The sequence below is a fragment of the Manis pentadactyla genome, chromosome 10, assembly GCF_030020395.1.
Source record: "Manis pentadactyla isolate mManPen7 chromosome 10, mManPen7.hap1, whole genome shotgun sequence".
NCBI lineage: Eukaryota > Metazoa > Chordata > Mammalia > Pholidota > Manidae > Manis > Manis pentadactyla.
In genome coordinates, this window is record NC_080028.1 from 29,590,938 (window position 1) to 29,604,808 (window position 13,871).

A 13,871-nucleotide genomic window follows, 5' to 3' on the forward strand; every position below is an offset into this window, starting at 1 on the left:
ATCTATACAGAGTATAAGATGAAATGCTTTTCTCAGCATCATCCGTTAACATAGTTATTTTTTCCTCATTCTCCTATTCCTTCCTAGTTATTTCCTACTCATTCTTCCACTGTCAACTCAGTCATCCTTTTTGTGGGGAACCCTCAAAGTAAGCAAATGCCCCTGTTATTTACTTTAAAATCTGGCCTAGCATTTATCACAGTTGTAATTTTATATTCTTTGTACAACTATTTGATTAATGCCTAACTCCTCTACTAAATACTCCAAAAGAGCTGAGACTGTGCTCATTTTTTTCCATAAATGCTTCCCCAAATGTTGAGCACTGGACTGGCACACAGTAGGTTCTCCTAAGTCATTGTTGCATGAATGATAAACAAATATGAATATCCATGAAAATCCTCAGGAGAGAGCCAAGGTAGGACTGTGGGGAGTTGTTTAAGAGTCCAGCTTTGAATAGACCTGAAGACTAGTCTTCACTCTGCCATGTGTCAGCTATGTAATCTTGGGCAAGATTCTTAGCTTTCTCCTCTGTAATATAGCCATACCACTCTAGGAAAGTACAGTATCTACCATACAGAGCTGTTATAAAGATTAGAGATAATGAATACAAAGGGTTTAGCACAATGCCCTGACCAAAGCAAATACCCAATAAATATTCATTATGATGCTCATGAGAATGACCTTCCTTCTGTTAACAAGACTCCCTAGAGGTCCCCAGTCTTCTCAGTGGCTAATTTCAACAGTGTGAGCCATAAGCGACCCAGTCTTCATTTCCCACCCCATCTGTACTCACAGCAAGGAGAGTGAAGTGCCGCAGATGTCTCAGACACATGCTGGTCAGAGTTTGTTTTACCCCACCCCCCACCCACTGCCTACTCTCGCTGTATGCCACTGCTCCAAGCTACTCAGCCTGCCTGGTATTTTTTCTGCTGCTAGCACCAATATATGCACCTCTGTGCACATTCATCAGTTGCTGCAGCCTTTGTCAGGGCTACTCTGTTATCTTCAGTGGTGCCCCGCCACTTCCTTTCCACAGAGGGTTGGGATCTCTTTTCTTTACTGCCCTTGCCAAAATTGAAAAAGAAATTAAGCTTGACCCCCTCAGAGTGGGATGTGGGATCTGTGAGGCACAGCTTTTCTAATGTGTCCTTTGTGCTTTGAGGTTCCCTCTCCAGGGCACATGTGGGAGGGCTGAGGCAGCAATACTGTGGTCTTCCCAGAGATTCTAGATGGTGGTCTTCTCACCCTCCAGCAGTGAGACTGGGGCCAGTGAGTGACAGGAAGGAGTGGTCAACCCCAGGAATAAACTACTGTACAAGCTCCCTTCTGCCTCTAGAACATGCACCTTTTTTCTCTCCCCAACCCCCTAGGAAAACTTGCTCTCAATGAGGAAAATCCTCTTTCCTTTTACAAAGTAACCTTGTCCTGGTCCAAGGGCATTTGCAGATCACCCAAGGACATTCAGAGACGCCCTGAATTGTAGATTCCTGAGTGGCCCACATTGTATACAATAATTTTTATGCTATATTTTTGTTTTTGACACTAAGGAACATTTTGTTCATCTCTTCCTGTGGTGCCTTACCAACAACACTCTTCTTTCCATTCATTTGGTGATCTTCTTTTGTTTCTGTTTCTGTTTTGTTTTTGCAGTAGCAATGAGAGTAGGTAGGGCAGATAGATTGATGACCTTTTGCTTCCCTGAAGTGACCCTGAAAAACTTTGAAAATCATAGTTTGGGGAACACACCAGGGAGAAAAATTCACTGTTGCCAGACCTCTTGCAAGTAATATAGAAACAGAAACAGTCAAGTGATCAGTGTTCTAACTAAGTTTTGTTAACCTTTTCCCAAGGTAAAGTACATACATTTATTTTTTTACATGATGCTTTCCTGATTTTTCTCTCAAGGGCAAAAGATTTGTAGTCTGAGCAGCTGGATCACTTCCTCCCACTATTCTGTCCCTGGAGACATTTGGCCCATTAAAGGGAGCCCACAGATTCCATTTCAAGAGACGCAGCTCACATTTATTCAGGATATAAGTGATAGGGTGACTCATTGTGCTGCTAATACAATTACAGTCTTTGTTGTTTGAGAATCATATCTTGATTCCATATAGACAGAGATTTATCATTGTACTCAGTTGAAAGGAAAGACTAAAAGGACAATAGTGTAACAATGTCAGAGGAACTGGTATGTTCCTACTTGGGAATAAAATGCATAGTTGGCCATTTGACTCACTGCAATAGGTGAATGCCCATAGAATGCAAGCCTTCTGAAATTCAGTCAGTAAAAAGTCATGGATTCCTAGATTGTAACATTGGCAAGCCTATCATGGAATGTTCTGGGTAGCTGGCTGTTGGGAAATAAAAAAGAGGGAAAGGACTCTAATTCCCTTTCTTTTATGTTTTGTATAAATTCTGTCTCCAGGTGAATAGTAAGTTTCAGCTAGCACAGTATTTGAAATTTCCTTGTGATCACTTTGGGATCAAGGCATACATAAATTTAAATTCTCCAAAGAAAACTTTTGAAAGGGCTTTATTACTTAAGCAGTTCCTGTTTCTCCTAAAATGTCTGTCTCCTCCCCTTCTCTTTTCTGTTCTTTGTTTTTTGTACTACTTTCGGCTCCAAACTTCTATAGGAGTTCTTGAGGTAACAGGAAGAGTGAGTAGGCTGGAGTGAGACAGCTGCTTACTCTCTCCTTCCCGGGGCTCAAGAGTGAGGCCAAGCAGGGATAGAAGAGAAGGTACCTGCCGCAGTGTGGGTCTTGTCACTGATATGCAGGAAAAACATCCTTGCAATTTTTCTCTAAAGTCTGAGTTTATAAATGCTCAGCTTTATAAACTGAATCCCAGCTCAGCTACTTAATACTTGGGTGGTCCAGAGAAAATTTTTCTAACTCTTAGTGAGAGACAGTTTCCATAAAATGGGTGTATAATAGTGCCCACCTCATAGGATTATCAAAGGATTCTGAATGATATCACTAATCTGGCACATCCTTAGTGTGTGTAAATGTTACCTATTCTTCTTGCAGGCCTGATTTATAGCAGGGTGGATACAGATGTTGACACATAGCCTATTTTTAGATTACTAGTGGCCCAGTAACCTTAAAAATGAGGAACTATATTCCAATCATAGGATGAGGTTTTGTTTAAGGTCATAGTGATAACGATTGGTTCACCAATGAGCAGAGAAGAAGAGCATGCACTAGGTAAAAGGAGTTAGGAGGAAGTAAGAAAATTCCTGATTTGAGGTGGGCAAAAATGTTGATATTTTGTGCTCAAGAGGCAATGCTGTGTAACAGAAAGCCTTACTGTTTGGTACTAGAAAGAGTTGGGTTCACATTCCAACTCTAAGACCTACCAGTTGTGTAAATTTGGGAAAACTATTTTCATTTTTGTAATATGCAGCTAAACGTATTTTGAAGCATTGAAAAGCTTGAATGGATAGCCCATCTTCAAGTACTAAATACCATGCTTGCATATAGTAATTTCTCAAAAAAATGTTAGTATTCTTTTTTTTCTCTGATTTGCCAGTTCAGTGATGGATAATACTATGATTTGATGCTTACTCTAAGTTCAGCCAATGCCTCTCCCAAAGAGTATTTTCTCTGCCTGATAGTGACCTGCTTTGGTCATTTCTAAGGAGCCCTCTCTCCTTGCTGGCTTTGTCTGCTCAAGCTTGGCACAGTCCATCTTAACTAGTAAAGAAAGACAAATCGTTATCTCAAATGAATTTCTAATTGATGACATATAATTCTACCTCGAAGTGCATTGGTTGGGGAAGTCTCTTCAATCACACCGTTTAGATGAGCCTGCATGTATGGAATTCCCAGTGACAAACACCTCAGATCCTTTTTGAAAGTAGATGAAGCATGAGTCATGATTAATAAAATACTCCAACACTGAAGCTGCTTCTGCATCTGGCAAAGGGGGATTAATATATGACTCCATAGATATGATAGGTAGAAGGTAGATCATAGTTTCAAAAAAATTAGTAAACTTTGGCTGGTCCTTCCTTTTCCTCTCATTTGATACCCAGGTGACTTTATATGGTCTAGAGCAGGGGTCTTCAAATTACCGTCTGTTGTCTGCTTTTAAAATAAAATTTTATTGATATACAGCCGTACCCATGCATAACATATTATCGATAGCTGTTTCAGCCTCCAACAGCAGAACTGAGTGGTTGTGACAGAGATGAACATATGGCTTTCAAAGCCAAAAGTATTTACTATCTGGACTTTTACAAGAAAAGTTTGCTGACAGCCAGTTGTAAAGAATTTGACAAATATCTGTGTGTTGACCTATGCTTGGGGGTCTCTTTAGATGGAGCCTGGGGTTTACGGTGAGTGGTTTCTAGAATAATATCAGTGGGCCTGTGACGAATGTCAATTTAATCAAATATCTACAAAGTTTTAGTATTGAAAATACTATTAGCAATTCTTAATATAACATGACACAAATTTTTGCTCTTCTCTGATTGTTTAATTTTTGGCACTGAACAATATAGAGTGATCTATATTGTTAAAGAAAGGTTTGGTATCATTGAAAATGAACATCTTCATAAGTCTAGTTGTAACAAAGGAGGCAGGAGAATTTTATAGCTAGAGATGACCGAACTCCACCCAACATCTTGTGAACTCCCACGGTATCAGATCACCTGAAGCATTTCTCCTGAACAGAAAGCCGTTTTTTATTTCCCCTGCTAGTAAAACTTCAACACAAGCCTTCCTGCACTTCCTCTATCCAAACATCTAATTTTCCCCAGGATTAGCATGATTCTGCCTGGTCCCTTGTGTGGAAAAGAACTGGAAGAACTATTCAAGCTGAAAAATCAAACCAATTGGTATAATTTAGTTAGGTCAGTGTACTTAAAAATGCCATACATTTGTAGCTTCATTGAATGACTTCATTTATTCAGAAGGAGCTCCAGCCTCTGGTCTGATAGGGCTTTTGTGGTTAACTCTACCCAGCCAGAGCTACATGTGTGACTCTTTGTGTTCAGTTGAACTCTAGACCTTCACACGAGACTGGGAGCGCGGGAACCAGTACCTGGCCAGAGCTGAGCCCAGACCACCCACTCACTTCACACAGCCCATTAAATGGTTATCATATGATGCTACTCGTCCTGTTGGCCTTGCCCTGAACGGCTGTGTGTCAAATTACTAATTATCCCTACAGCTTTGCTACATAAATGTCATTTAATTTCCACCTCCACTTTGAAAGCCACACTGCTCAGACAGAGCCATTGCAATAACCTCAGGAGCTGGTGCCTGCAGTGCTATGAGATGACATCCATCCCCTCTGTAATTGTTACCACCAAGAGATGTTTTCTTAAGTACACAGCACTAGCTAATGCCAAAAAGGAAGAAGATGAAAAGTCCCCCTGCCACATCCTCTACACATTTATTGTAAAAGTTGCACCGCTCTGGACGATTCTCATGCTTTGGTTTCATCCATGCCAGCACTGGACACTTGCCTGTGCTGTATGCAAATAACAAACCACCATCTGGGAGTTTCATCATCTTACTCTAAGTCAGGAGTGTCTCTAAGGATTTTTCCTACTTGGCATGAAAATCCTGCTTTAGCTTCAGTGATTAGAGAATGTGGGGAGTGAGTTCCCTCAGTCTAGACCCCAAAGATTAGGTCAGACAGACTTAGGAATTCCCATGAAAACCCTCTAGATTGCAGGCTGTTTTTACCTGATGTTGCTATAATATTTTTTGCTAGGTTAGATTTTGCAAATATTTTTAGTTTAAGATGTCCCATTAATCTGGAATTACAAAATGCTAAAAACACAATCATGCTTGAAGAAAGTGACTGAAGCAGAGTAGGTCAGACAGGAATAGGCCATGGTGGAAGGGCACATAGGAGGCTAATAGTCATTATTTTGACTTAAGCATAGGATTCTATGTTAAAATTATTTGTAGCCATTGAAAATAATGAACTATATGGATATCTCACATATGGCTAAATTCAAAGGGTTTTGGATTTTAAAATAAGAACCTAGGTTTAATTGATTCTTTTATCAATCAACACTAAAATCAAGGCAAGGGTCTTAACCTAAGCAATGTTTGTGGTTTTATTGTGTGTTTAAGTAGAACTTTATTTGTGAATTTCCTAGTTGGCTTTCAAATAACTGACATAAATTTATCCAAACCAAGAAATAAGCAAGAACAAAAAGTTTGTGTTTATGAATATGAAGAGCAGTATTACATTATTCATTTCTTTTTTAAACCTCTGTTAGGCACCTGCCACATGCCAGACATTGTGCTAGGTGCTAGCAATACAAACAATGAGGAAAAATAGATTCAGTTCCTACCTCATAAGGTTATAGTACCTCCTGGGACATGATAAGTTAAATTAGAATAAATGTAAATTCCCACATCTAGCAAATAGCAAGCATTATAACTTAAAAGACGGTTTAGTGACATCATTTACTCTACCTGAAGACTACTTTTCCTGTTTATTATGATCCTATTTCTATTTATTACAAATTCAGCATCATTTTTTCAAGCTGTCATTTTTTTGAATTAGGAAAATAACTCTGTTTCTTGGATAAAATGGAAAACTTTGAAATATTTTCTGCTTAGAAATATATTTCCCATCATTAGCTTTTATTTCAAAACTTCTCTGTTATTATTTATCATGCTTTCTCCCAGTTTACTCTTCTGGCCTTTCCTTTCTCTATTGCCCTCCTCTTGCATAACACTCCAGTAGCATCAGTCAGCTGTATTTTACTAAGATCCTCCACCTTTTCCCATCCCCCTGCCTTTGCTCACCTTGTATCCTTTGCCTGAGATGCCTTTCCTCAACATCTTCACCTACCTAATAATCCTACTCATGTTCCTAAAGCCAGCTTCGATGCCATCTTGTCTATGATGACTTTAACTCTCTTTTCTCTTCTGAACAAATATAGCACCTTTTAATTGCCTTGATTCTAAACAATAATTGATGGCAGGCTACAACATTTGTGTACATTTCTTCTCTGTTGGAATGTCAGCTTATAGAGAACAGAAATAATATTTTACTTTTAATTACATTAATATTCCATGAAGACATGGCACAAGTATTTCTTGAGAACTTCCTATGTCAGGTGCTATGCTGTTCTGAAGATGAGGACAACCTCATTCTCCATCCTTATGATATAGGCATTAAACATGTGAATATTATAAATGTGGTATTTGTGAGACACAAAATTAATTCTCAACTACCTCTCAAATCTAGCCTGAGTCTTTACTTTTTATGTTGGGTTGGAAGCCCCATGGGCCATAGGCAGCAAACTTATTTTAGGAGTTTACATGTTTTGACAGTGCTTATTATAGGTGGTTCCTGACTCCTTACACACTTTGCATCATGAAAAATTTGGTAGGGTCAACACTGAATTACCAAAGGAGAAGAGCTGGACCACTCTTCAAACTAGCAGCTGTATTTGTAAATAATCAGGCCCAGGGCTGTAACTCCTGCTCTTTCCCAGGCTGCCTGGTTGCCTTCTACAGTCAGGCAGTAGAATGGCACAGTAGGAAAAAAAGTATGGCTGTGTTGGTGCTAGACCTGCTTTTGGTGAGGACATAGCTTCACCAGTAACTAGAAGGGAAGCTTTAGAAGGTGTCAACTTCATCTGTAAAGTAAGAATAGAAATATCTTCCAAATATAAATAACACAGTCTATAATAGGGTCTATAAACTCTAGCCTATAAACCAAATCTGGCCTGCTGCTTGTTTTATAAGTAAAGTTTTACTGGGACACAGGGATACCCATTTATTATGTATTGTCTATGTGTCTGCATTACATAAGCATAACTGAATAATACCAATGAAGACAGTTTGGCTCATAAAGCCTAAAATATTTACTATCTGGCTTTTTATAGACAAAGCGTGCTGACCCCTGGACTAGAACACAGGCCTGCACTTGGAAGATACTCAATAAACATTAATTATCTAATATTCTCTTTTTCACCAGACCTTATCTGGGTAAGAGTGGAAAAGAAAAGATGGAGAAGAACTGGCAGGAGAGGAACTAGGGTGGCTAATTGTCTCTTTCCATTTAATGGAACTTCAAACTGGAATTCAACTTAACTCTATGACTGAAACCTAATAGAAACCTGAAGAAGTAAAATTCTTTTTTTTTTTTCCTAATTGACAACTGTCACTGGTCCAAAAACTATTTTTTCCTCCAGGAAAGCACTATGAAGCCACCACTGAAGTTAATGATTCATTCTTGACAACAGTTGTCATTGGTAGGGACCATAAAAATATTCCATCAGAGCATGGTACTGCCATTCCAGGCAGTTTTGCTTGTGCTGGTATTGATTTCAATTAAAACAAGTTATCTGAATCACTGGGCTTCCTGTTGGTTGCACCCGTTGCCCAGTGATGCAATGGAAACCCTGTTTCAAACCTATGATATCTGGTTACTTACAACAGGGTCTGGGCAGCTAGGGTATAAACAAAACTCAATCACCAATCAATGCAGAAGGAAATGATCTTCATTTGCCCTATATGATGTAATCATCTTGGGCCTGATAATCTTCTAACAATTATTGACTATAAGGCCATGCAAATCTTATGAATTAATCTTATTCCTTATCAGGGCAGGTAGTCAAGTGTATCCCACAGTATTTGATTTGGTTCAATTCCTTGTGTACATATCCTTTCTTTTCTTCTTACTCCATTATGTCAGCCCCTGTGGGAGGAGGTAGTGTGTTTGCATAAAGCATAGCACGATGGTGCTCTGTGTCTGTGTGTCTATTCCATGGGTGAGCATTTGAATGGCTACCCTCTTCTACCTTTTAGCCTTTAAGTGCCCTAATCCAGTGATAAGACTACTTAGTTTCACCTAGTGATTCAGCAATTTGTAGCAAAGCAGTGCTTTATATGATATATATATATATATGATACAGATAAAATATATGATGTATTTTTTATATCATATATATAAGATAGCAAAATAGATTTTTGTCATTTGGCACATGAGGCCACATGTGCAGAATACATTGCAATTTATGATTTTGTAAATTCACATATTTGAATCATTGGCCTGAAGACTTGTGCACTGGATCCAGTTACTTAGCTGGAGAGTGAGCCTAGGTCACTATGATACAGACTGGCTAGATTTTCCTAAACTGCCTTCCTTTTGGCACATAGCTAGACTGTATTTCCCTGCTTCCTCTTTAGTTAGATGCAGCCTTCAATCAGAGTTAGAGGCAATGAACATAGTGGAAGTGATACACACTTTATCCAGGCCTAGGCCATAAAACGCTCCTAAATGTGATCTTCTAATTTCTTTCTCAATCTCACAGCTGAATGGAGAGGATGCCAGGACATACAGGAGAGTGAAGTAGCAAGATGGAAGGAGCCCAGGTTCCTGGAGGAAATGTGGAGAACTACTCGCCCCACCTCCTTGCCATCACCAACCCATATTACACTGTGATGAGACCTTTTGCCCCACCTCTCACCACCAACGCACAATGGACTGGGATGAGAACAAGAAATAAATATTTATTGTGTTACATCTCTGAGTTTTGGTGACATTTGTTATAATAGTCTAGTCTGTCTAATGTAGTTGCCATCATTCTACTATGTGGCATTGCTATTTTTTATTCATCATCTTCACAAATGCAGTAACCATCATGATATACTTTGTTGTGTTTTATGGAATAGATGATATGTTCTCAAGGTGTTTGGAAATGTGAGGGTTGGTGAAAATTGAGAATATGAAAGCTCATACATAGTTTTTCTTCCACATCAATCCGGTGTTGGAGATATCTTGTTCAATGTTAAGATAATGAGGTCTTGATGTCTTGGTTCCATTTTTCAAGCAGATCATTTTTTGGTAGAAAGCCTTGTTTTCCCTGGATGAGTTAATTACTCTATATTAATTGAGCCAACTGTATATGACATATAAAAATTAATTATTAGTCAAGAGATCATAGTTTCATTTTGTTGGATTAAAATTTTGTATTGGAGCTCTGGGATTAAGATGGTGGCATGAGAGGTGAGACAGAAACTTCCTCCCAAAACCACATATAGTATGAAAATATAACAAATACATCAAATCCTGAAAGAGCCACAGGAAAGAAGGCTATGGCAAACTGTCTACACCTGGGGAAACCAGCCATGATCCGGAGGGACCCAAGGCCTTTCCCCACCCCAGCTCATTGGAGGGAGGAAGAGAAATAGAGTGGGGAAGGGATGAAGGCTTAGGACTGCCAAACACACAGCCCTGGAGATCTGCTCTGGGAGCATGAACCTACATTACATGGTGCTCCAGAGATTAGTGGGATTGGAAAGCTAAGACAGGAGGAATACTTGGAGAGACTGAGATTCCAGCCACTTGTGGAAAACAGGGATCCACATCCAGCTGCTCTAGGACAAAAGACAGGCAGTCAGTCTAAGAGACTTCCTAATAGCAAGAGGGCTGCTAAAGGGGCAAAAATTGCACAGAGCTTGCTGCTCAGGAGAAAGGACAGGTGGACAAAATTGTCCAGGTGCACTCTGCCCAGCAGGTTGGGAACTTTCAGGAGCTTCAGTCACTCCTTGCCCCTGGCTGGCTATGGAGGTCCAAGGCCCCCCACCATGCTATGCAGCCTGCTATGCCTTCCCCCTGGCCAGCACTGGCTCACAAACCAGCTACCCCAGCCAGAGGGTGGCCCTGCCTATAGCAGCTACAAGTGCAAAGCATAGGGTCTTCTCCCTGTGTGCTCAGCCCACTGGCCCCAGCAGTGGAGACAGGCACTACAGCCAGGAAGCAAGAAAGACCTCTTTCCTCCCCACAGTAATCAGTGCCACTCCCTTACACCCCCTGCCATCACTTCAGGGGCTGAACAGCTCCAGAGATAGAGATTCTGGGCACTAGAAGGCACCACCTACAAATATGAAACATCAAAGGAACCTGGTTCAAACCAAAATCCCACAAACATAAGAAAGAGGGCCAAGTGAAACTGAACTCATCAATCTTCCTGAAAAAGACTTCAAAATAAAAATCATAAGCATGTGCATGGAGCTACAGAAAAATATTCAAGAACTCAGGAAGGAATTCAGGAATGAGATACAAATGTTGGAGATTACAGTATCTGAAATAAAATATGCAATGGAGGGATTCAAAAGTAGATTAGATGAAGTAGAAGAGACAGTAAATGAATAGAAATTAGAGAACAGGAATACAAAGAAGCTGAGGCACAGAGATAAAAAAAAGATCTCTAGGAATGAAAGAATATTGAGAGAACTGTGTGACCGATCCAAACGAAACAATATTTGAATTATAGGGAAATCCACATATATAGAAGAAGAAGAGAGAGAAAAAGGGATAGAAAGCATCTTTGAGGAGGTGATTGCTGAAAACTTTCCCAATCTGGGGACCAAGATAGTCTCTCAGGTCATGGAGGTGCACAGATCTCCCAACACAAGGGACCCAAGGAAGACAACACCAAGACATGTAATAATTAAAATGGCAAAGATCAAGGATAAGGACAGAGTATTAAAAGGATCCAGAGAGAGAAAAAAGATCATATACAAAGGAAAACCCATCAGGCTATCATCATCCTTCTCAGCAGAAACCTTATAAGACAGAAGGGAGTGGCATGATATATTTAATGCAATGGAGAAAGGCCACTAACCAAGAATACTCTACCTGGCAAGATTATCATGTAAATTTGAAGGAGGGATTAAACAATCTCCAGATAAGCAAAAGCTGAGGAATATATCTCCCACAAACCAACTCTACAGTGTATTTTAGAGGGATTGCTATAGATGGAAGTGTTACTAAGGCTAAATAGCTATCACCAGAATAAATAAAACCATAGTAAAGAAAGTAGACCAATTAATTACTTAGCAGAGACAAAATCAAATCAACAACCCCCAAAGTCAGTCAAGGGATAGACAAAGAGTACAGAATATGATACCTAATATATAAAGAAAGGAGGAGGAGGAAAAAGGAGGGAAAAAAAGAACCTTTTGATTGTGTTTGTAATAGTATACTAAGCGAGTTAAATTAGACTGTTAGATAGTAAGGAAGTTACCCTTGAACATTTGGCAACCACGAATCTGAAGCCTGCAATGGCAATAAACATACCTGTCGATAATCACTCTAAATGTAAATGGTCTGAATACAATAATCAAAAGAGAGTCACTGAATGGATAAAAACACAAGACCTATTTATATGCTGCCTACAAGAGACTCACTTCAAACCCAAAGACATACACAGGCTAAAAGTGAAGGGATGGAAAAAGATATTTCTTGTAACTAATAAGGACAAAAAGGCAGGAGTTGCAGTACTTGTATCAGACAAAATAGACTTCAAAACAAAGCAAGAGACAAAGAAGGACATTACATCATGATAAAGGGGTCAGTCCAACAAGAGGGTATAACCATTGTAAATATCTATGCACCCAATATAGGAGCACCTACATATGTGAAACAAATACTAACAGAATTAAAGGGGGGGGAATAGAATGCAATGTATTCATTTTAGGAGACTTCAACACATCACTCACTCCAAATGACAGATCAACCAGAGAGAAAATAAGTAGGGACACAGAGGCACTGAACAACACATTAGAACAGATGGACCTAACAGACATCTACAGAACACTCCACCCTAAAGCAGCAGGATGCACATTCTTCTCAAGTGCACATGGAACATTTTCAAGAATAGATCATATACTAGGTCACAAAAAGAGCCTAAATAAATTCAGAAAGATTGAAATTGTACCAACCAACTTCTCAGAGCACAAAGGTATAAAGCTAGAAATAAATTATGCAAAGAAGACAAAAAATCCCACAAACACATGGAGGCTTAACAACATGCTCCTAAATAACCAATGGATCAATGACCAAATAAAAAGAGATCAAGCAATATATGCAGATAAATGACAACAATAGCTCAACACTGCAAAATTTGTGGAACATGGTGAAGGCCATGCTAAGAGGGAAGTATATTGCAATACAGGCTTACCTCAGGAAAGAACAACAATCCCATATGAACAGTCTAAACTCACAATGAAACTAGAAAAGGAAGAAAAATGAGGCCCAATGTCAGTAGAAGGGGGACATAATAAAGATAAGAGACATGTAAGAAAATGAAACTGGATTATTATCTAACTCCATACACAAAAGTAAACTTGAAATGGATCAAAGACCTGAATATAAGTCATGAAACCATAAAACTCTTAGAAAAAAACATAGGCAAAAATCTCTTGAATATAAACATGAGCAACTTTTTCCTGAACGCATCTCCTTGGGCAAGGGAAACTAAAGCAAAAATGAACAAATGGGACTACATCAAGCTAAAAAGCTTTTGTACAGCAAAGGACACCATCAGTAGAACAGAAAGGCATCCTGGAATATGGGAGAATATATTTGTAGATGACATATCTGACAAGGAGTTAACATCCAAAATCAGAAAAATGCAAATTAAAACCACAATGAGATATCACCTCACACCAGTTAGGATGGCCAACATCGAAAAGACTAGGAACAACAAATGCTGGCAAGGATGTGGAGAAAGGGGAACCTTCCTACACTGCTGGTGGGAATGCAAATTACTTCAACCATTGTGGAAAGCAATATGGAGGTTCCTCAAAAAACTAAAAATATACCATTTGACCCAGGAACCCCACTCCTAGGAATTTACCCAAAGAAAACAAGTTCTCAGATCAAAAAAGACATATGCACCCCTATGTTTATCACAGCACTATTCACAATAGCCAAGATATGGAAGCAACCTAAGTGTCCATCAATAAATGAGTGGATAAAGAAGATGTGGTACATATACACAATGGAATATTATTCAGCCATAAGAAGAAAACAAATCCTACCATTTGCAACAACATGGATGGAGCTAGAGGGTATTATGCTCAGTGAAATAACCCAGGCAG